The following is a 24,157-nucleotide window of genomic DNA, read 5'->3' on the forward strand; positions in this document are numbered from 1 at the left end:
GGCCTTAGAAGAACTGTATGTTTATATGTATTTGAAAGTGTTATGTTTCGGTTAGAGAAAATTAAATCTAGAGGCACCTATTGAATATTTATTGAGTTGAATTTACTAGAAGATAAAGTTGTTATGGTTTAAATCTGTTAAACATAATGCATACTGTGTAATGAAAGAACACTGGATTAGGAGTCAGAGGATTTGAGTTTCATCCCTGCTGCCTAAATCCTCCAGGTGAGAAAATGAATTGATAAAGTACAAGGCAGTACTAATGAAAAAGTCAACAAAAGCAGAAGGTGATTTCTAATTCAAACTGCTGTGGATGAAGAGAAAAACAGTCTCCCATAATTTCTTTCTCCCCATTCCATGCAAGGAAAAATAGAAAATTTTTAATAAACTTCATTGTGGTTTAATGTCCGTAAATAACAAGATGCACCTATTTTAAGTGTATCATTCAGGGAGGTATGACATGTATATATCTCCATGTAATCATCTCACTGATCAAGATATAGACCATTTCTGTTCCTGCAAGGTTCCCTCATGCTCCCCCTCCATGCACCCTGGGAAACCATTGATCTGCTTTTTGTCACTCTGTAGATTAGATTTTCCCCCCAAAATTTCATATATGGAATCACATAGTACATATGTCTTCTTTTATGTGTAGCTTTTTTTACTCAGCATAATGTTTTTTAGATTTATCTATGAGATGATCATCAGTTTGCTCATTTCATTACTGCCCTTGGGGTTGTTTTCAGTTTGGGGCTAATAGGAATATTTGTGTACAAGTCTTTTTTTTTCTTAAATTTATTTTTTTTATTTATTTATTTTTGGCTGTGTTGGGTCTTCGTTGCTGCATGCGGGCTTTCTCTAGTTGCGACAAGCGGGGGCTACTCTTCATTGCAGTGCGCGGGCTTCTTATTGCAGTGGCTTCTCTTGGTGCGGAGCACGGGCTCTAGGCGTGCGGGTTTCAGTAGTTGTGGCACGTGGGCTCAGTAGTTGTGGCTCGCAGGCTCTAGAGCATGGACTCCGTAGTTGTGGCGCAAGGGCTTTGTTGCTCCGCGGCATGTGGGATCTTCCCGGACCAGGGCTCAAACCCGTGTCCCCTGCATTGGCAGGCGGGTTCTCAACCACTGCTCCACAATGGAAGTCCATGTATAAGTCTTTGTGTAGACGTGTTATTAATTCTCTTGGATGAATACCTAGGAGTAGAATTGCAGGGTCATGCAGTAAGTGTATGTTTAACGTTATATGAAGCTTTCAATCAGTCTTCCAGAGTGGTTGTACTGTGCTATGTTCCCACCAACAGTGTCTGAGAGTTCTTGTTTTCTCCCTTGTTGGCAACACTTGGAATTGTCAGTCTTTTAAGCTTTAGTCATTCCACTTGGTATGTACGGTATTTCACTATAATTTTAATTTGTGTTAGTCATTGAGGAAATGATGTTGAGAGTCATTTATGTGCTTATCGGCCATAGATATGTCTTCTTTGGTGAAGTGTCTTTTCCAGTTTTTATCCATTTTCATTGCGTTGTTTATCATTGAGTTGTATGAGTTCTTCAAATACTCTAACAAGTTCTATGTTAATACTTTTTTTTTTAAAGCTTTTTTTTGATGTGGACCATTTTTAAAGTCTGTATGGAATTTGTTACAGTATGCTTCTGTTTTATGTTTTGGTTTTTTGGCCACAAGGCATGTGAGGTCTTAGCTCCCTGACCAGGGATCAAACCCACACCCACTGCATTGGAAGGTGAAGTCTCAACCACTGGACCGCCAGGGAAGTCCCACAAGTCCTATGTTAGAGATATCCATTGTGAATATTTTTCTCCCAGTACGTGGCTTGACTTTTCAATTCCTTAATGCTTCCTTTTGAAGAACAGAAGGTTTTATTTTTGGTAAAATCCAATTACCAATTTATTCTTTTGTGGTCATTGCTTTTTGCATTCCTAACCAAACAATCTTTGCCTGTTCCTATGTTTTCTTCTGCAATGGTGCTGTCAAACAGAAATTATGTGAGCTACACATGTAACTTTTTCTAGTAGCCACATTAGAAAACTAAAAAACAATTGGAGTTAATTTAAATCATATATTCTATTGAAACCAGTACGTCCAAAATACTGTCATTTCAACATGTAATCAGTATAAAAATTATTAATGAAATATTTTACATTCTTTTTTATCCTAAGTCTTTGAAAGCTGGAGTATAGTTTATCCTTACAGCACATTTCAGTTCGGACCAGTCACATTTCAAGTGCTCAATAATATGGCTAGTGGCTACCATATTGGACAGGGCAGTAACAGAAGCTCCTGCTTTTTTTTTTAGGTCTGTGATCTAATTTTTGTGTATGACGTTAAGTGTAATTTTTTTTTTCTCCATACAGATAACCAGTTCCCATACCATTTATCTTTTTCCAATGGAATTATGTTGTATCTTTGTCCAAAATCAATAGATCATATGTGTGGGTCTATTTCTGGACTCAATATATGTTTCCATTTATCCTTAAGCCAGTATGATCCAGACTTGATTATTGTAGCTTTGTAGTAGGCCTTAAAATCAGTTAGTGTAAGTCTTCCAACTTCGTTTCTCTTTTTCATTTTCACTCTTCTACGTTCTTTTCATCTCGATGTAAAGTTTAAAGTCAGCTTGTCAATTTCCACAACAAAGCTGACTGTGAATTTGCCTATTATAAGAGGGTTTAAAGATGGATCCCCAAGAGATATATCCATATCCCAACCCCTGAAACTGTGAATGTTACCTTATTTGTAAAAAAGGGGTCTTTGCAGATGTAATTAAGTTAAAGATCTTGAGATGAAGAGAGATCATCCTGAGTTATTCAGGTGCATCCTAAATCCAATGACAAGTATCCTTATAAGATAGATGCACACGGGAGAAAACACACGACACTCACAGAGGAGAAGGCGATGTGAAAATAGAAGGAGGCAATGTGAAAATAGAGGCAGAGATTGGAGTGATGTGGCCAGAAGCCAAGGAAGCCAAGGAAGCCAAAGAATGCCAACAGCCACTGAAAGCTGGAAAAGGCGAGGAAGGATTCACCTCTAGAGCCACTAGAGGGAGTGAAGCCTCGCTGACACCTTGATTTCGGACTTCTGGCCTCCAGGACTGTGAGAGAATACGTTTCTCGTTTTAGCCACAAATTTATGGTAGTTTATTGTAGCAGCCATAGGAAACAAATACATCCAGTATCAGGTTGAGGAAGTTCCATTCTTTTCCTAGTTTGTTTTTTTTTTTTTCAAGAATGGGTGTTGGATTTTGTCAAATGCCTTTTCTGCATCAACTGAAAAATCTTTTTTCCTGCTATTTTGTTAACATGGTCATAATCTATATAGACTCTCTGCTTTCATGGTATTAATTTTAGTATGATCATAGCTGTTACTCCAGTGACACCGGTTTGTGAAAGTGTTGGGTCCTAACACATTGTTTCAAATGGTAAACATGTCAGCATGGATCTTCTTGCTTTATATTTGCTAAAGACATTTTAGGAAGTTATTGAAGAGTCGGGAGAACAAAACTGTATCTCAGAATACTTAGAAGAGAAAAACCATGATCGTAAAATTTATCCTGAATGGTTCTCTATAACAGGGACCACACTGGTAACCCACTGGTCCAATTTGGCCTTGAGAGATACTTCAGTTGGCTTCCATAGTGCTTCCAAAATTAAGGAATTTTATATTGAAACACTATATACCATGCTTTTCCTGAAAATTATATACACTTGGCAATGCTGGCCTGAGCTGTATAGAATCTGCCCCTTACACAAAGAATGATCTTTTCACTTTACCATAATCCCGCTCTTTTTTGTTATAAACTCCATAGAGATTTGAGTTTACAACCTTTGCTCTAGAACCTTTGTTGGAACACATTGTAATGCCAAGGCATGTGTCACTGAGGGAAGGCCTGGAGAAAAGGAGGGTGTCACAGTTGCCAGGTCAAAATATTCATGTTCCAAGAGAACTTTGTGGAAATAACCTAAAGGTAAAAAAGGATTTTCATATAATTCATTACCAACAGGAGAGACAGTCTGATTGATGACTTGTGGATAAAGATGGGACAAAGAAGCATTAAAAAAAATCAAAACCCTAAACCACACAAAGAAAACAGCAAAAAACAAACAACAAAATCCTCACCTACCGCAAACGAAGAAAGAAGTACAACCTTATGATGTAAAATGTGAGAAGTGATGGCAAAGCAAAGATGCCAAAGAGTCTGCAGATGTGTGGTGTCTATATCCCTCCACCCCCCTGCAAGACATACTGAGGAAAAAGATGATCAGACCAAATCCTGAGAATTTTCACAGATGTCCTCCAACTGGGAAAGAAGTCAGTGACATCCTTGTGAAACATCAGGGAACCTTTACATACCACTGTTGGATCTTGCCCAAAGCAGGACAGTTTGCCACCTTCTGGGGTACTGTGCTGAACTGGGCAAATGAACTGAAGCTTATAGGCATGGAATAGTCTCTTGGCTGGCTTGAAGGTGGACTGGTGAGGACTTAAAGGAACCTCAGAAGTGATGGCTGATTTTCCCCAGCAAGCTCTGTATTCAGCTTCAATCAGAGTTCTACAATCCCCCATCTTCCTAAAACCCTCAGGTCACAGAAAAGGTAGATAGAAACAACACTCAGCTCTAAAACTGAAGCTCTGGATAGGGAAGACAAACACATCTCAGGTGAAGAGGAAAGTGCACTGGGAATTCACTCTCAGTATGTTAGTGCAAAAACAAGGTCTGTTGTTAACGTTTAAGGATAAGCAAGATAAAAGATATGACATAGCTGTTGTGTAAACATGTTATAACATGGGAGATGGGGGTGAGAAGCAAGGAAAATAGCATGCAGAAGATAGATGAAGAACCAAGTCTGGAAGAAAACACAACAAAGGAACAGACATTTATATTCCTTATATGTGTTTGACTCAACAGAAAAAATAGTATGATTTCACAAAGTAGTTCAAGGACAATATGAGAATGTGATGAAAAAGGAAATTGTATAGCTGAGAAAATCGATTTTCAAAAGAACATAATTTTAATCCAATAAGCTAGAAAAACCAATGAACAGAATTTTTTTAGAGAATCACAGTGAATGCAAATCAAAAGAAGATGGATACGGAAAATAAAGATCAAGTATAAGAACAACTGGTGACTGTGAAGTAGAAAAGCCAACCAATGAAAGATAAGTTTATTCAGATATATAATATGAATGGGATACTATACTAAGAAGAATGGAATCTGTAAGTTGAAAGATCATACTGTATACTCGGGGGAAAAAAACTGATACAGAATAATTGACACTGAGACATAGCCCAGTTAAGGATATACAGGGTACTTTAATGATAAAGAATTCTTCAGGCATCCAAGCAGAAAAATCAAATCACCTCCCAGGGAAAATCACATAGGATTCAGTTCTCTCCACAGAAATCTATGATGTCAAAAATCAGTGAAGCAGTTACCTTCTTTTTCTGTTAGGTGTTGAAGGAAGGTGTGAATCCAAAATATTTGCCTCGCTCCGTTTTTTTTTTTTTTTTAATGTGTAGAGATAAAAAGCAGATAAAACATTATAAGCGCTCCTTAAGAAAACAACTTGAAAAAGAGCAGTCCATCAAGCAATGAATAAAAATAATTCAGGAACGGATACGTTATGATGAACACTGAATTCATTTAAGTATAGAATTAAGACTGACCATCTGGGAGAATAAGGTGGTGGAGCACTTGTAAATGTACTAAGCGCTGGTAAGCCAAAAGTAATACAAGCGATGGAAATCCGGAGATAGCGGTGAAGGTGCATAGACGTGTGAGATGTTCTTACGTCATATTTCAGAGCTATGGGACTGTCTGAAACCTGGAGTGAGCTCCATATTACATGAAGGCCTAGAAACATTTAAGTCTTTTTACTTAGTGTTTACAGGCCTCTTTTAGGCACGTGTATCTTGCAGGGAAGAAAGCAGCCGCTGGAGATTTGCTTGTTTCTTTTTCTTAAATCCAAAGAGCATTTTAAAATTACTTAAAGCATACACAGAATGATTCCACAACTATAAAATAATTTCCGTCTAATCTTTCTGCGCCTTAGTCTCTGCAGCTGTAAGACCGGGAGGAGTAGTTTTTCTCACTGGGGGGTCGTGAGGATTGCGTTTATTTACCTGTGAAGCGCTTAGCACAGTGCCTGGCTCACATTTAGTGGGCACATTTAGGCTGCCATGATTTCCACGCGGCACGAATAGGAGAATAGGAGGTAAGTTTGGCCTATTGCAGTGTTCTCCTAGCATCTGTCGTGTTTCTCATTTATGATTTGGCTCTGGGCGGTTCATCCTGGTGGTGACTTAAGTGAACAGTCCCCGATACGGTACGGGGCTTCGGGCTGGTTCGGGTCTACCTGCGCCAGCTCTGCACCTGGGCGACCTTGGCTTAGCCCACACGGATGACTCAATCGGCCAGGCGTCTGGGCGCCTGTCCTCTTCCTCCGCCCAGGCCGCCGACCCCCTGGCTCCCCAGCGGGGCCTCCTCCTGCCACGTGACGCCCCCGCCAGGGGCCCCAGCGCCCTCCTCGCGGACGCGCCGTTCCGGCTCCCGGGCTCCGCCTGTGCGCGGCCTCCTCGGCGCAGCCATCCTCGCGGCTGCCGAGGGCGGCAAAGCCCACGGCATCTGCCATTTGTCATTCAGCCCGTCGGTACCGCCCCGAGCCTTGATTTAGACACGTCTGGGGCGGATTCTGGCCTCACTCTCCTGGCGGACAGACGGACGGACGGACGGGGCGGCTCTCCTCCCAGCCCGGCGGACCGCGGGCCTTGGCGCGCGGGGCGCTTCCCCGGGTCGCCGTCATGGCCGCGGAGGCGGCGCGCCCGAGCTGCCGCGCCTGAGTTCCGGGGGGCTCTGGACCCCGCAGGGTAGGTGTAGGGGGCTCGCGGCCGCGCTCGGGGGCCGTGGGGCCGCGGCCGGCCTGGGGACGGCGGGGTGGCGGCGTTGCCGCGGAGCGAGGACCGCGCTGGGCTCCGTGCCGCGCTCGGGAGGGTGTGCCGGTGCCGACGCGCCGTGTACGTGACGGGGTCCGGGGCTCCTCGGGACGAAGTGTGAAACTCTGACGAATTGTCACCGGGCAAGCCAAGTCGGCTCGAACAACAAATTCTTTCGCCTGGTCGTTTTTAATGCCACTTTTTGAAGCGCTCGCGTATAGTTGGTATGCGGTAAATAGACCTCGGTTTTTGAAACCTGGCAATCTAACCTTTCTAAAAGGCCAGGAAAAAAGTCTGTGAAAAGTAATAATGTGACTAAACATGAAATGTTTGCGTTTACATTCATTATGGAAAATGTGACTCGTTTTATGCTTTAGTATTAGGGACCCTATCAGGTATGCTCTTAAGACTGTTTTAAAATGTGGACTCTTAAAATTTTCCTAGGATAACTGATAATGCAACTTTGGTTATTTAGTCTCAGCATCAAACTTTAAGGGCAGTGCTGGGGTTTTTTTTTTACTTCTTAATAAACATACTCCTGTAATTTTGACTTTTTTTTTTTTTTTCCCAACAAATGTGTTACTTTTATGTTTTAGGAAACCAATAAAAATTAAAAATAGAAACACTCAGCTTAGGTCCTCCTTCTTCCAGGAATCCTTCTCTAACCCCTCCCTCCCCAGGCAGGATCGGAGGCCCCTCCTGTGAGCTTTCTGGGGCCTCACTGAGGTCCTGGTCCCTTATGTCCTATCCCCCCCCCCGCCCCCCCTACTGTGTATTAACCCATCAGTCTCGCTCGGAGCCCAGTGGATACTTAGCACATGGTAAGTGATTAATACTGTTTAACGACCAAAGGAAAAGATAAAACGAGCTGATGTTTCACAGTTTTAGCTCTAAAGTTATAGAGTGGTAAATTAGATAAGAACATTTACTTAAAGTTAAGGATCTAGAAAAGTTGACAACATCCGACGTCCGTGCTGCACGTCCTAGCAGTTCCACTCCTGGGTATTTATCCTGTAGCGTGATGTTTTTCAAAGCTTGAAGCCCATTTAGTGGGTCGTGAAATCAGTTAAGTGGGTAAGGATCAGAATTTGTAAAACACGAACCAACAGAGAATAGGAAATATCAGAATGTGTCTCAGGTCATAGGGTATTTGCTTCATGAAACTTTTCTTTTTTCTTTTTTTCCCTCAGTTTTATACACACACAGATGTGTGTCATGATGTAAAACGTCATTCCTCAGTATGAGTCATGGTCAAAAAAGTTTGAAAGCCACTGCCCTAGATAAATTTTCATACATATACAAAAGCAGACGTGTACAAGAGGGTTTACTATAGTGTTATTTGTAAAACCCCAAAGCTGGAAGCGACCTTCATGTCCATCTGAAGGAGGAAGATAAATTATACTGCAGTCATAAAATGGAACCCACCCAGTACAGTGGTGAATGAAGTAGTTTTGTGTCTTAACACAAATGCGTCTCAATAATGTTGAGCCAAAAAAAAAAAAAAAAAAAAAGCAAGTTGCTGAAGAAGACTATGATCTATGTGAAATTCAGAACCTGGTGAAATAAAGCTGTTGTTAGGGGTGCATACATAGGCATTAAAAATAGTAAAGAAAAATTGTAAAGAAATTAATACCATAAAAGTCAAGTTAGTGATCATCTCCTGGGGATGAAGAGGGGGAATATGAATGTGAAGGGACACACTGCAAGGTTTTGGGATGCTGAAAATGCTTTTATCTCCTGACCTGGGCAGTGGTGACATGGGTGTTTGCTTTATAACTCTCTGTTAAATGCTACATGTAATGTCTGTATATTAAATTTCCCCCAAAGTATATTAAAATATGGGTGTCACAAAATGAAGAAACCTGAAGCTGTCCAGCTTTTCTTTAAAAAAAGAAAAGTCATGATCAGGAAGAGGTACCTAGGGAATTTAAATAATATCAATAATGTTTTATTTCGTAAACTCTGTTGTGGATACATCAGTGTTCATTAAATTATTTTTTTTAATCTTTAATAATTTTTTTAATATCTAGAAGAAAATAAAAATCATTCACAGATAATACTATGAACATTTTACTGTGTTTGCTTTCTGAAAAGCGACTTTTACGTATTTTTTACAAAATTGAAATTGTTTCATATAGAATATAAGCTAAAATCAAATTGTTTATAAAAAAATTAAATGCTGAAAAGTATATGAAAACATAACAGACCTTCATTGACCTTCATCAGGGAGTTTAAAATGCTAACATGCTGTTATATTTACTTCAACAATTTCAGTTCCTCAGTCACTCTAGGCCACATTTCAAGTGCTCAGTAGCTGCATGTGACTAGTGGCTCTTATATTTTATTATGCTGTATTATTTTATATTATGCTATATTATATAACAATATTTGCATCATTGCAGAAATTTCTATCGGAAAACGTCGTTCAAGATACAAACCCTTTGTTGGTTACGTAAACTGCAGGCAATTTTTTCTTTGTGCTTTTGTGTCTTAAGATGTTCTTTACTATTAAGGAAATATATTTTGAAAACTTTTTCTAAAAGTTTTAAAGTTTGCATTTTTTACATTTAGTTCTTTAATTTACCTGACATGTATATGTGTATATGTATATATAGATGAACATATTTTATTTACGCAATGGGATCAAGATTAATTAATGTGTTTGCTTTTTCCCATGTGGTAATTGTCCCAGTACCAGAGATTTGCAGTGCCACCTCTGTCATATACATATTCCCAGAAATGCTTGGGCTCATTTCTGTATTCTCTACTCTGGTCATTGATTTGTCTCTTTCTGAAAATACTACCAATTTTTATTTTCTTTTGTTTTATATGTAGTATATTTTTCAGTTCTAAGAATTAAAAAATTTTTTCATTATAATTTTTTTAATTTTCCTCTGAGATTTTTAGAAGTATTTTCTAGTTCCAAATGTGGAAAGTTTTATGAGTTATCCTTTTGTTATTGATTTTTTAACTTGCAGTGTAGTCAGCAAATGAGGGTTCTATGCTACCGATTCTTTGAAATTTAAGAATTGCTTTATGGCCTCATGGTTAGCTTTTCAACTGCTCCTTGAATTGAGAAGAATATATATTCACAGACTTTTGGGGCAAGGTAGGTATATGTCTTAGATCAAGCATAAATATTGTGAGGTTCAAATCTTTTTTAACCTTACCAATTTTTTGGTTTCTTTGATCTGTCAATTACTGAGATTGGGGTAATAAAAATATCACAGTAAAATAATGAATTTTCTCAATTTCTTCTTGTAATTCTGTCAACTTTGCTTTATAAAAGTTGAAAGTACATACAAGTTTGGAATTGCTCTTTTTTCTCTGTGCATTGGACCTTTTGTCATTCTATAGCGACGCCTCCTCACCCAAATGCCTGTTAACCTTAAAATCCATTTTGTTTTATGATCTCCTAGTCACACCTTTCCCTTAGTTAGCATTTGCTTAGAATATTTCTTTCAAATAGGTAAAACTTCATAGTTTTTTCTAATCCACTCTGACAATTTGTCCTTTAACTGGATCTATCAGTCCAATTAAGTTTAGTGTAATTACTGATATATTTAGGATGAAAGTTAGCATTATCTTTTAGGGTTGTTTTTATCCTGTCTTACTGGTTTTTTCCTCTGCCACCTTTTTGGATTTTTTCTTATTCCATTTTCCTTCCTCTTGACTAGTATGAAGGTTACAAATTTATTTCTTTTAGTGGTTTCTTTCAAAATTGTAATGTACCAACTTAATGTAAAGTTTATTAATTTTTCTTTTGAATAATTCAAGAAGCATGAGTTGTCTTGACACCAGTTAATCTCCCAGCTTAAATGTTGTTGTCTTCCAGAGTTTAGTTCCATTTTGATTTTTTTTCCTATAAATTTGACATCACTGTTTTTTCTTTTCATGAATTCTTTGTCATTCCTCCTTGCATCTCAGATCTTTCTTTTCTTCTTCCTCAAATATATATTTTACAAGCTTGTTTATTAAGGGGCTGTTGATGGCAAATGTTATCTGAAAATGTCTTTATTTTGCATTCATTCTTGAATGATGATTTTGTTAGACATATAGTTCCAGGTTGGCAGTATCTTTCTCAGCCCTTTGGAGGTGACATTCCATTGACTTCTACTTTCAATGTTAGAATTAGTTCAAATAACTGTTATTGGTTGATAATTTGTCTTTTTTTTTTTTTTTGCCTGATTTTAAGATCTTCTCTTTCTTTTGTTTTCTACAGTTTTATGACAGAGCGTGTCTAGATGTGGACATTTCATTTATCCTGGATTTATTGTGTTCCTGTCTCTAAGGTTTGTTTTTCATCAGTTCTCGAAAGTTTTATCTTTTATGTCTTTCAGTGTTGCTTGTCCTCCATTTTTCCCATTCTTTCCTTTAAGAACTCTGATTAGACTTCTGTTAGACTTTGTCATTCTGTCATCCATGTCTTTTAATCTCGCTTTTATATATTATACCTATTTTTGACCTTGTTGAATTCTAGATAATTTCTTCAGATCTGTATTCTGATCTTTGTCTAATTTTTGTTTTCTTCTTCAAATTGAACTATAATTTAAAAACAATGAAGACATAAGAATAAAGTATATGGCTTGATGAAATTTACATATGTATATGCCTGTGTGATCACCACCCAGATAAAGAAACAGAACATTTTCATCCCTGCAAAAGTTCCCTCCTGTCTCTATCCATAGAGCCATTCCTCTCCCCTAGTCAACTCTTCTCACTTCTATCACCATAGATTATTTTCACGGGTTCTTGAACTTCATATAAATGGAATCATATAGTTTATTCTTTCTATATTGCTTTCCTTTTGTTCATCCACATTGCATGTATAAGTTGCAAGGGATGACAAACTGGGGGCCAATTCCAGCCCATAACATATTTTCATATATGAAATTTTATTGAATATAGCCATGTCCATTCAGCAGGGTTGGGTAGTTATAACAGAGACCATATGGCCCATAAAGCCTAAACTATATATTATATGACCCTTTACAGAAAAAGTTTAGTGATGTCTCTTCTATAGTATTGCATTATAAGGATATACCACAATTTATTTATCCTTTTTCTTGTTGATAAGCATGGGAGTTGTTTTCAGGTTTTGGCCATTATAAATAAAATTGCTGTATATGTTCTTGAAACTGCCATTGGTGAATGTATATACTCATATCTCTTGGATATATACCAAGGAGCTGAACTGATGGTCTTTGGGTAAGTTGATTGCATTTCCATGAATATTAATAATGTTGAACATCCTTTTATATCTTTTTTGGCCATTCAGATTTCTCTTATGAAGTGCCTGTGTAAATCTTTTGGCCACTTTTTAAAATTAGGCTATCTTTTTGTTAGTGATTTTTAGTTCCTTATGTATTTTGAATAGGAAACCTTTATCAGATACATGTTTGCAAGTATTTTCTACCTGTCTGAATTTGCCTACTTAGTCTGTTAATAGTGCCTTTGGATGAACAGATTTGTTTTTATGAAGTCCAGTCTATCAGTGTTTTATTTTTTTGGCGGGGGTGGGTGGAGGGTTAGTGCTTTTTTGTACCCTGCCCACAGAATTCTCTTCCACCTTCATTGTTGCCCTCCATCAAGGTCCTGAAGACATTTGCTTATTGTTTTCCATCAGAAGCCTTATAATTTTAGTCCTCACAGTTGGGTTTTTGATTTATCTACAGTTGATTTTGTGAGGTGGGGGTCAGTATTTATTTTCCAGGTGGTCATCTAGCTACTCTACACATTTATTGAGAAGACTTTACTTTTTCCATTGAATTGCAGTGGGACCTTTGTTAAAAATTAATGATCGTATATTTGGGTCTGTTCTGGACTCTAATCTGTTCCACTTAAACTATTTATCAATTCTTTCATCAGTACTGCACTTTCTTAATTACCATAGTTTATACTAAGTCTTGACATATAGTACTGTAAACCCTCCAGTTTTGGTCTTCTTAAGGATTGTGTTAGCTATTTAAGTGCTGTGCATTTCCATGCACATTTTAGAATGAGCTTGTCAACATCTATTTAAAGAAAAAGTCTACTAGACTTTTGATTGCGATTGCATTGACTCTGTAGAACAATTTTAGGAGAATGGACATCTTAATAGAATCTTCCAATTTATGAACATGGTAAATCTCTTAATTGAATAAGTTCTTCAGTTATTCTTAGCACTGTTTTATGTTTTTCACTGTGGAGGACTTACACACTATTAAATTTATTTCTAGCCACTTGATTTTTTTGATACTATTGTAAATGGTATCTTTTTTTCAATTTTATTTTCCAACCATCTTGCTAGTATATAGAAATGCAATTGATTTTTGTATATTGAGCTTGTATTTAGTGACCGTGCTAAATTCACTTTTCGGTTCTGGTAGTTTGTAGATCTTTCTAAAGGTACAATCATGTCATCTGATAAAAAAAAAAAAACAGAATAAATTTGTCTTTCTTATCTCTATTCATTTTTTTTTCTTGCCTTATTGCACTGGCTGGAAACACTGGAACAGTATTTAACAGAAGTGTTAAAATGGACATCCTTACTTTTTCCTGATCCTAAGGGAGAATATTTCACTTTTAAGGATGATGTTTACTGTGCATTTTTTGTAGATGCTCTTTACCAGATTGAGAAATTTTTCTTCTATTTCTGGTTTACTGAAATTTGTTTTCACAAGTGTGTATCAAAATTTTAAAAAAACTTTTAATTATGAAATAATTTTAGATTTACAAAAGAGTTACAAAGGTAGTATAGAGTGTTCCTATATATGCTTCACCTAGCTTCCTCTAATGTTAACATTTTACATAACCATGATGCATTTACCAAAATTAAGAAATTAACACTGGAGCAATACTATTTACTATAGACTTTATTCATATTTCCCCAGTTTTCCCACCAATGTTCTTTTTCTGTTCCAGGACATAATCCATATACCACATTACATTTCGTTGTCACGTAATCTACTCTAATCCGTGACAGTTTTTAAGTCTTTTCTTGTTTTTCGATACCTTGCCACTTTTGAAGAGTAATGGCCATGTATTTTGTGCAGTGTCCCTCAATTTGGGTTTGTCTGATGTTTTCTCACAATTAGACTCAGGTTATGGACTTTGAAGGAAGAATACCACAGAGATGTTGTGTCATTGCATCATATCTGGGGGCACATGATATCCATATCAACACATTAACCTTGATTACACAGTTTAGGTAGTGTCTGCCAGACTTATCCATTGTAACCATTCTGTTTTTCGTTTTTCACACACTGTTTATTAGAAGCAAGTACACATTCAAGGGAAGGAGAGGGAAAAATATCAAATGATTTGTGAGTATATATTAAAACTACCGTAATAGTTAATAAATATTTTGAGAGATTTATTTTGAGGTTGTGCAAATGTCCTGTTTCTCCTTAAAGTTTTGCTCACTAATTTTAGCATTCAACTGACCTTGCCTGTAGCAGTTATTATTGTGGTATTCTAGTGGTGATTTCCATTTCTTTTATTCTTTCTATGTTTATTAACTGGAATTCTGACTCGGGAACCAGACTGCCTGAGTTCAGTTCCTAGTTCTGCCCCTTCCTTGCTACAGTGTAATATTGGACAATTACTTAACTTCCCTATATTTCAAATTTCTCATCTATAAAATGCAGATAACAAGTATCTACCATAGAAGGTTGCTGAGAGGATTAAAAGAACTAATATGTAGAAAGGACTAAGAATTGTGCTTAGTGCCTAGGAAGTACTCATTTTTTTCTTTATTTCTTAATGTGGTAAGTTATTTTAATTTTAATTATTTTAATAATTATACAGGTTATCTTATTATGAAATCATCTTGTACTCTTGGATAAAGCTTACATATATGACCTGGATTTAATTTACTCTTTAATTTTTTTCATGTAATATTCATGAGTCATACAGCAGGTGTTCTTTTGCCACAACAAAGGACACAATGAATGATAGATTCCTAAAAATATATATATAAATTACACAAGAGCTTAGCAACTGAGGTGGCAACATTCCTAACTTTCTAGAGCGATTTCTATCTGACTCTTTTGGTAAAGCTAGAGATAGAGATAGCTTTTGCAAATGAATCTTTTTAAATATTAAATTGAGCACATTCAAAACTTGGCATATATTGTGAAAAATGGCCACTCAGCAGGAAGGAAAAATGATTTTTAACTTTTCTACATGTTTTACCTTGAACATTGTATTATCGTAGAGGTTTCAATATTTGGAATATTTAAAAAGATTCATTTGCCAACAGTATGTATTGAGCACTTTCAGTGTGCTAGACAATGTGTTTTTCTAGTTTGGGATACGTTTTTTGCTCTTGGGGGAGCTTATGGGACAGTCAAAATCATTTTAAAAGTTGAAGTTAGGCCTACTTGAATCATTCAGGGAAACTCAATTTCTGTTACTTTTTAAGAAGTTGATAAAATTGAATTCTAATATCTTTGTTTTTTCCACTCCTCTCAGCATCTTGGATTAGGTCCTTACCATTCTATGCTATTTCCACCCATATTGAGGTTTTCCTTCCCTTCCTATCATGTGTAATGACCACTGGGGTCATTTCCCTGGAAAGAATCCTTCAGTGACATCCCAAGATTTGAGAAAACAGGTCCTTGACTTCTTAACCTGACATCGGTCATTTTTCTATCTAGTCCCAAGTGGCATTACTAGCCTTATAGTCTTACTCCTCAGAATTAGTCCAGTGGCACAAGTGGTCTTAACTACTCATTAGAACCTGAAGTCAGTGCACTGTTTTTGAGGCTATGCTTTTTCTTGCCAGGAAATGCTCTTGGCAGGCTATGCTTTTTCATGCCATTTCCTCTGTCTTAAGTGAATTTCCCAAAAATCTTCTAGGCTCTGTTCAGAGAATACTCACTCCACAATCCTACTAGCTAGATAGGAACCCTGTAATTTGTAATCTATAGCCCTTGTTAAATTCTTTCCTTCATCACCAATCTTTATATCTAAATGTCACTTCCAGTTGATCAGGTTCTTAGAGATGGGGTTCCAGTGCTTGCCATGATACTTTGCATACAAAGAGCTATTGCTAAATAGCTACCACTCTTAAATACCTACTATAATCGAGCTACAATTTTGCAGAGTGTTATTGTCTCTCTTTTAAATTGTGAAGAAACTCAGTATCAAAGAGATTAAGAAACTTGCCCAACACCAGTGTAGTTAGTAAGTGACAAAACTGGTCTGTCTGATTCAAAAGCTCTTGCGATTTCTTGTATGTCATCCCACCTTGGTACTAAAAATAAATAGTTAAATAAAATTATTAAACAGATGTATTTTTGGTAAAACACATTGAAATTGCTTCACTTACATTACCAATATGCTACTTGGAGTCGTCGTTTCATTGACTAAGTTAATTGCTGTGGACTAACTGATGTACTCCTATTTTCTTTGTATTTTCCTTCCAAGTTTTCATTGATACTAATGAATAAGGTTTGATCATCTAATTTTAGCTTATTTTGGGGGTAAGTGAAATAGAAACTTAAGCACAATTTGTTTTATTTTGAAGAAGAATATTTTGCATTTGCCTAATAACTTTCACTAGGTAAAAATAGTCTGCTTGTCTTTTGTGAAGTACTTTTTCTATTGAGATGTAAAATACATGGGTGTGGGGAGAGCATATAAAGTGTGCCAATCTTAAATAAACAGCTTGATGATTTTTCTAAAAACATATTGCCTGTATAATTACTGCATGAAGATAGACAATATTACATCCATCCAGAAAAAGCAAATTCTCTCATGCACCCCCTAGCCAGTACCTCCCCAGAAGTAACTCTTTTGATTTCCATCACTCTAGATTAGTTTTGCCTATTCTTGAACTTTAAGGGTAACCAAGTAGTATGTACTTCTTCGTGTCTGACTTCTTTCATTCAGCATAATTTTTTTTGAAATTTATCCATGTTGATGCATGTATAGTTTATTCTTTCTTTCTCATATATATTTTTTCTGATTAGCATTCCATTCTATCAATATACCACAATTTGTTTATTCCTTCTGTTAATAGATGTGTGGGTGTGTTCTGATTTTGGCTATTATAAATAAAGCTGCTATGAATAGTCATACACAGATGTTTTGGTGGACATTTGTAGTATTTCACTTGGGAACATATGTAAGACTAGAATTAAGTCACAGAACAGCCGTATATTTAGTTTTAGTGAGTTCTGCCGAACAGTTTACCAACAGTGAATGAATAAATGGACACTCCTGGTAGCAGTGAGAGTTACAACTGTAGTTCCACATTTTCACCAGCACTTGATATTATTATTTTTCATATTAAGCCCTCTGGTGGATGTGAGATGCTGTCTCATGGTCTTCATTTGCATTTCCTTCATTATTAATAATGTTGAGCACCTTTCACATGTATCTTGGCTAATTTGATAAGGTAAAAATAGATATATTTTTTGGAGCAGTACTTGTTTAAGTCTTTCACACATTTTTATTGGGTTGTTTGTCATCTTATTGATTTGTAGGAATTCTTTGTATTCTGGAAAATGTCCTTTGTTGGATGTGTATATTGCAAATAGCTTCTCAGTCTGACTTTTCTGTTTTCTCTTTTAGTGTTGTTTTTTCAGGAACAGTTCTTAATCAAATCCAGTTTATCAATTTTTTAAATAGTTACTGTGTTTTGTATCCTGCTTTAGAAATCTTTGTCTATGCCACAGTCATGAAGGTATTCATTTTCCATTCACATTTAGGTCTGTGATCCATTCTATGATCTATCTCACATTTTTGTTATGATGTGAGATAAGGGTCAAGGTTCACTTTTTTTCAGTATAGCTGCCCTTTTAAAATTCAGAGATTATATTACAAAGGAATAAGGGAAGAATGGATATCGGGGAGAATTGGCTGTCGTTGCCATAGCTTCTATTTGTATGCACTTTGTAAGTGCTTGATATTTGATTAACTCTCAGCTACCTCTAATGGCAGCCTCATAATCATACATATAGGCCTGTGATAGAAGACTTTCCCAGATCTACTTAACAGGAAGAGTACCAAGTAGTGACGGGGTTAGCTGCTTCTTAGTGAGACAAATGTTCGGATCTTGTTAAAGTTCCTCTCAAATTACTAGTGTTTCTTCTTTATATGGCACTGTTGCCATCATAGCAGTTGGGAGGTAATGAAATTCTAAATCAAGAAAATCTAAAGAAAGATGTGGCTCCCCAGGTCTTACAATAGAGTGGACTATGGTGGGAGGGAGACCAAATGAAACATCTTTTGGTCTTGGTTAGCTCCTAAACATCTCTCATCCTTTATATTTTGGAAAAGAGACTGGAGGTCTAGATTCCAGGTAATTTTACTGTTGGTTACCACTAATGCAGTTAGTAGATGCAGATTTTTCATTTCATAGGAAATATTTAGTATTGCTAGACCTTGAAACGAAAGGTCTCTGTTTGATAATTAAGGCTTGGACCCACCCAGTGTTAAGTGTCCTTCCTTTTTTCATTCCTGGGGGAAAATACTCTGAAATATCCTAGAAGGGTAGATGTATTAGTTTGCTTGGGCTGCCATAACAAAATACCACAGGTTGGGTGGCTTAAACAACAGAAATGTACTCAGAGTTCTGGAGTCTGGAAGTCCAAGATCAAGGTGCTAGCAAATTTGGTTTCTGATGAGGCTCTCTTCCTGACTTGCAGGTGGCTGCCTTCTTGCTGTGTCTTCACATGGCCTATCCTCTATGCACTGGGTGTGTGCATGGAGAGAGAGTGGTCTCTGGTGTCTCTTTGTCTTCTACTAAGGTCACCAGTGCTATTGGATTAAGGCTTCATCCTCAACCTCATTTAACCTTAATTATCTTTCTAAAGGCTCTATCTTCAAATACAGTCACATTGGGGGCTTCAACATATGAATATTGGGGGGCACAATTCAGTCCATAACAATGGGTTTTCTAGAAATGCATGCAGCAGTAAAGTATTGGGACTGAATATAAGCTGCTTTAGTGTTCATGCTGCTTTCACTCTCTGCCATATATTTCATAAGAATAACCGGAGTTTTCGTAATGCAATTAGTTTAGTTTAGCTCCTGCTGAAGATTTTGAGAGCTTGTGTGAAGTAGAGCTGTTGTGTTAAATCTATCTGTACTTCTGTGAAGCATGAAGTCAGTGTCATATGTTTTAGGGATAATACCGTGTCACATCAAAGAGATGTTTAAAACTGCAATCTAGAAAATTGTTTTTAAACATCTGGGGAAAGATGTTCATATTCTGAGAGGATGTGATGTAGAACATCATTCACTGTGACGTTTAAAAAATCTACAGTATATAGGAAAATTGTTGATTTTTCTGATACCTTTCTGGGATTATTAAGATAATACAGATCCGTCTTTGGACGTTGTAAATTATAAATTTCGCCAGTACACTTTAGGAATTTTTGTTTTGTTTTGTAGTGACTTACCTGTTTCAGTTAATCCCAGTTTTTTTCCCCACAATGTCGGAGGAGTAGATGATGGAAAGCATTCTAGTTTTAAAGCATAAACATGTTACTCAGATTTTTAAAAATTAGAATAGATGGTATCTCTGTGTGTGTGTAAAAGAAGGAACGTTTGATTTCCTCTATTAGGTTGGCAATTCAAAATATAATCACCTAAATTCCCTGCCCCCTCTTATGCTTGCTTCAGTTAAAATAAGAAAGAGGAAGAAGAAACTTGTTGGTCCATGAGGTTCCAAGATTTTGAAGAAGATTGATCAAAGGTTGTATATGTTGAAGTCCATGTTTATTCCATGAATCTTATGTTGGAAGCTCTCAGCTGTTTAGAAGCCAGCATCCCTATTTCCTGTAATTGTTTTGACAGGTAGAGAAAGTGATGTAGTCTTTTCCATATCTTGCCTGGGAAGATATGGAATTACCTGAATTACATATGTGTTGTTTTTCAATTGGAAATGTCAGACTTCACTGGCCAAATAGGATCCAAGACTACATAAAATCTTTGTGGAAGATTTAGGAACAGCTAACGTAGAGCTAATTCTAGTAAAGGCAGTGTCTCACCTCCCTTTTTGGTGCATGGACTGATGTATAATGGTTCCTCCTGAACTGTCACTTTCAGATCCCCGTTTTTAAGTGGGAAATGAAGTGAAGTAAATAGAAAAGTTTTCCAAATGAAAAGGAGATCATAAATCTGTTAAAAGCAGGTGACTGTGGTAAAAACACAGGCAGTATATAGTGGCAATAGTGAGGCATCCTAGAACTAGTAAAAAATCAACATAATAGAAGGAATTTGATATGAGCAGAAATCTACTTTAAAAGGCACAATCTCTTTTTAGATCAGGAGGAAGAACAGGATTTGATAGCTATAGCTTATAAATGCTCTTTACATAATTAAAGAAAGCATGTATCTACTGGATACGTTTTTTTCCACAAGAGATTTGGTGGCATTTTTAACATGACCAAGTGAGAAAGATTTGATGACAGAAAAGACTGTTGGGGCCCTCAACATCTATATTGAGATGTAGAGTATGGTAAAGTTGGTTCCTTTGATTGGCAGCATTTGATACCACTGTCCATTAAAATCATTTAACTAACTTACCTTGTTTGGATTACACTAAGGAGCCTTGTGTATCACTCAGGAGAGGCTAGGTTATGCTATAGCACAAATGACTCCAAAAGCTCAATGGTTTAACACAATGAAAAGTATTAGTTTATTGTTTGCCCATGCCACATATCCAAAGTAGATTGGAAAAGGGAAACCTGGAAGACACACTGGAGTCACTGGTCCATAGCAATTTTGAAATCCCTCATGACAGGTATCATGACATGTAGGGGAACAAATATTTGTTAATTAGGGCCTGATTCTACCTTCTTGTTCATTGTTTTAAGAGGCCTGGATTCCTGTAGCTCTCTTTCTTGACCCAAAGAAAGTTATTTTGGGACTGGCTTGCTTCTTTTGGAAATCTTGACCCTTAATCTCATCTTCTTCCTCAGTCATTTTATCCATATAAATGACTTAGTGGATACATTATCCATCATTGCCCTGAGGCAATTTAATTAAAAAAAAAAAGATTTTCCTAGGCTTATGACCTTCAAAGTCTTTAAACTGTTAGTATGGGAGTTGAGAAGTAGTTAGTTCTTTTAATACTGCAAATCTGAAATGTTTGATCCTCCATTCCTCCACTTCTTGAAAACTGGATAGTCCTTTTTTGAGCTCATCTCTTTCTTGAATACCTTGCCAAATGCAGCCAATAACCAGTGCACTCTTCCAGTGTTTTGTTTTGTTACCTCTTCTAGGGCTGCAGTTTCATTAGGTAGGTGATCTGCCTCCCAAGGCACCAGAAGCAAATGCTTTACCAAATATACCACTGTATAAAATACGCCACTATCTTTCCAGCTCTTAAGATAATTTTTCTCACTGCTTCCTGACCACAAAACCATGGCCATGTGTTTTAGGTTTTTGCTAGAGAGGCATCCTACTTCTGGTACCAATTTCTGTATAGTCAGGATGGGCTAAAGTTACCTGTGCTAATGAGCCATCCCCAAACCTCAGTGGCTTCACAGAAGAACAGTTTATTTTCGTGTTCACACTAAACATCCATTGTGGATCTGTGGGAGACTCTACTCCATCCACACTGTCAGACTTAGGCCTGTGATGCATCACCATCTTGAGCTGTATGCTTTCTGAAATACTTGGTCTTCTCGATTTACATGGTAGGGAAAGATAATATTAAATGGTCTTGTGCCAGTAATTAACTGTTTGTTGGCAGCCCAGAGCTAGTCACATGGCCCTGCCTAACTATAAGTGGGTAGAGAAGTCCAAGCAGGAATATAAACAGAAGGACTGGTACTGTGATTCTAAACAGTTAAAAGTTTTAAGACAGTAAACTAACTATAAAAATATATTCTATCATTCCTTGACAGATTGATCTCAGATGACCTGGAAAACCAGGTTTGAATGTGGAATTCTTAGTCTTGAGATTTCTGCACCTTTAGAACATGGCAGTGTAGGGAGAGCTGGCCCATCTTCTCTTTTCTTCACATTCTTGGCCCAGTTCTACACTATGAAGGGCACACATTTGGTTATGTCCACACCCCTACAAACAGCCACCCCTTGGCCACCTCTTGAGCCTAGTGTGGCACATAGAGTGGCATGATCTGTCCTAAAAAGTAACAGGTTTAGGTGAAAGGACTGTGCAGTCCCTGGTGGCAGGCTTGAAGCTCTTTGAACAAGAATTCCATGGTTCCAGGATCCTGGAGCATAGTCTAGGAGGGGAGTCTGGGCCTGGGTGAGTATGTCCCCTTAGACACTTGGACTTTTCACTGTAGAGGGAAGGGTTTGCTGTGAACCACTCTTGCCTGTGTTTAAGGACAGTGCTGAGCAAGTGTAATATCTGTGTTGCCTAGAAAATGAGACTAAGATATGAATGAGCACGTAAAGCTATACCATTCTTGTGCTTACTAATTTAGCTTCCTAGATAGAGCTAGAAAGGGAAAATGCCCTGATCACCAAAGTTGGGTTGAATGTCTTGACAATTACTATTTTTATTATAAAGTCCTCATTATAATATATAAATCAGTTTCTTATGTGTTTGCTCGTAGCAAATTTATATCAGTCCTAGGTTTTCTGACCTTATGGAGGTATTGGGACTATGTCACATCTCTCTGAGTGATGCCCTTACCCTGTTACCATGTAATAGGAACAACTAAGAAACTGTGAGATCTAACCATCATGAAGGGCAGTCAGCCTGGGGAGCAGGATCTGGGTGATCAGATCAAATGTTAGCTCTACTACTTCATAACCGTCCGATATTAGGAAGGTTTCTTTTCTTTCTGAGCCAAAATTTTCTTATTTGTATAAAGGGTATAAACCCACCTATTCTCAGGTTGTTGTGATCAATATAATATACACCAAGTGGCCTACACAGAAAATATTCATAGGTCAAGCACAGGCTTTTTCTCAGTTAAAATAATGAAAAGTAATGAGGTATTTTAAGGAGTAAATCTTGAGATTTAGTACAGGGAGGGTGACATAAGGAAGGAAAGAGGTGGGGGTCCCTGGAAGATAAAGTCCTTAGTTTAATATCCTGAAAAGAGTGCTTTGGGGCAGCCCTAGGCTTTTGCTTATCTCCAAGGGAAGGTATGTATCTTTACTATCTCAACCTAATAATTTCTCTTGAGCTTCAGTGTCCTGATTTGTTAAATGAGGATAATAGGAATTGCTTTGATGACCTTGATAAGGATCCTTTGAAAGAGTGGTGGAGATAAGAGCCAAGGGAATGGGTTGGAAAGTGAATAGGAGGTGAGGAAATGGGGATTATCTATTTTCAATTCTTTTCTGTGAAGTTAATCTGAGAAAGTTAGTCTGGAAACATAGTGGGAACTGGAGGGCAATGTGAGGTCATTGAAGGTTTTGTTTATTAAAGGTTGGGAAATACCAGAGCATGATTGTGTGTTGGGGAGAAGTACCTCTAGTAGAAAGGGAGAGGATGATAATGGAGAGAAAACTTTGGATGGCGAGGTGGGGTTGACCTTTGGTGCTAGGAAGAGAAATTTGTAGGTTTAGCATTGGGAAGATGAGATGCTCCATCCAGTAACACGCTCTGTCTCTCTCTCTCTCTCTCTCTCTTTCTCTCTCTGTCTCTCTCTCTCTCTCTCTCTCTTTCTCTCTCTCTCTCTCTCTCTCTCTCTCTCTCTCTCTCTCTCTCTCTCAGTGAAGCATTAAGTAGGGATGTTAGCAGAGAGATGTATGTACAAGTGTGGGGAGTGGGAGGTCATTTGGAAGATAGTAGAGAAAGTGGGAAATTAATAAGAGTGGGGGAATGTTCTGGAGTTGTGCAGGCTCTGGAACCCAACTGAGTCTGAGTTGACAGGGTTAGAGTGAAGTCACTCTCCCCAGCTGTGAGACCCCATCTCTGAACCCTTTGTCGCCATTTCTCTTGCAGTAGCCTTTCCATTCCTTTGTTTTTGAGCATTTTTGATATTACCTGAGGCACTCTCCAGTTACACTGAGCTGCCTACTGGGGCTGTCCAAGTTAAGGTCAAGGTACCCGTTATTATTTGGTTAGCTCTCTGATTACAAAATTGTATAGGTTTTGAGTAGTCTACCCAACTTTTCCCCCAGCTCATGCTATTATTGGTGTGAGATTTTGTAGAGAGTGAGGTTGTTCAGAAATGACTAAATTGTCTTTATCTCTATATAAGGTCATTACAATGGACTGAATGTTTATGTCCACACAAAATTTATATGTTGAAATACTAATGCCAAATGTGATGATATTTGAAGGTGG

At 37.5% G+C, this 24,157-nt stretch overlaps 1 protein-coding gene across 9 annotated transcripts in view; it reads left to right on the plus strand.

Annotated features, from left to right (window-relative positions):
* PLAGL1 (PLAG1 like zinc finger 1) overlaps window positions 1-24,157 on the plus strand; it is a 150,739-nt gene that overhangs the window by 78,714 nt on the left and 47,868 nt on the right. For 7 of the 9 annotated variants that reach the window (XM_036870955.1, XM_036870954.1, XM_036870956.1 and 4 more), the window contains exons 1-2: window positions 6,367-6,879; window positions 11,168-11,237. The gene's annotated coding sequence lies outside the window, so the exon portion shown is untranslated. Of the gene's footprint in view, window positions 1-6,366; window positions 6,880-11,167; window positions 11,238-24,157 lie in introns of those variants that run through there. The other 2 variants (XM_036870949.1, XM_036870950.1) reach the window with 1 other exon arrangement.

This window comes from Balaenoptera musculus, chromosome 12 (assembly GCF_009873245.2).
Source record: "Balaenoptera musculus isolate JJ_BM4_2016_0621 chromosome 12, mBalMus1.pri.v3, whole genome shotgun sequence".
NCBI lineage: Eukaryota > Metazoa > Chordata > Mammalia > Artiodactyla > Balaenopteridae > Balaenoptera > Balaenoptera musculus.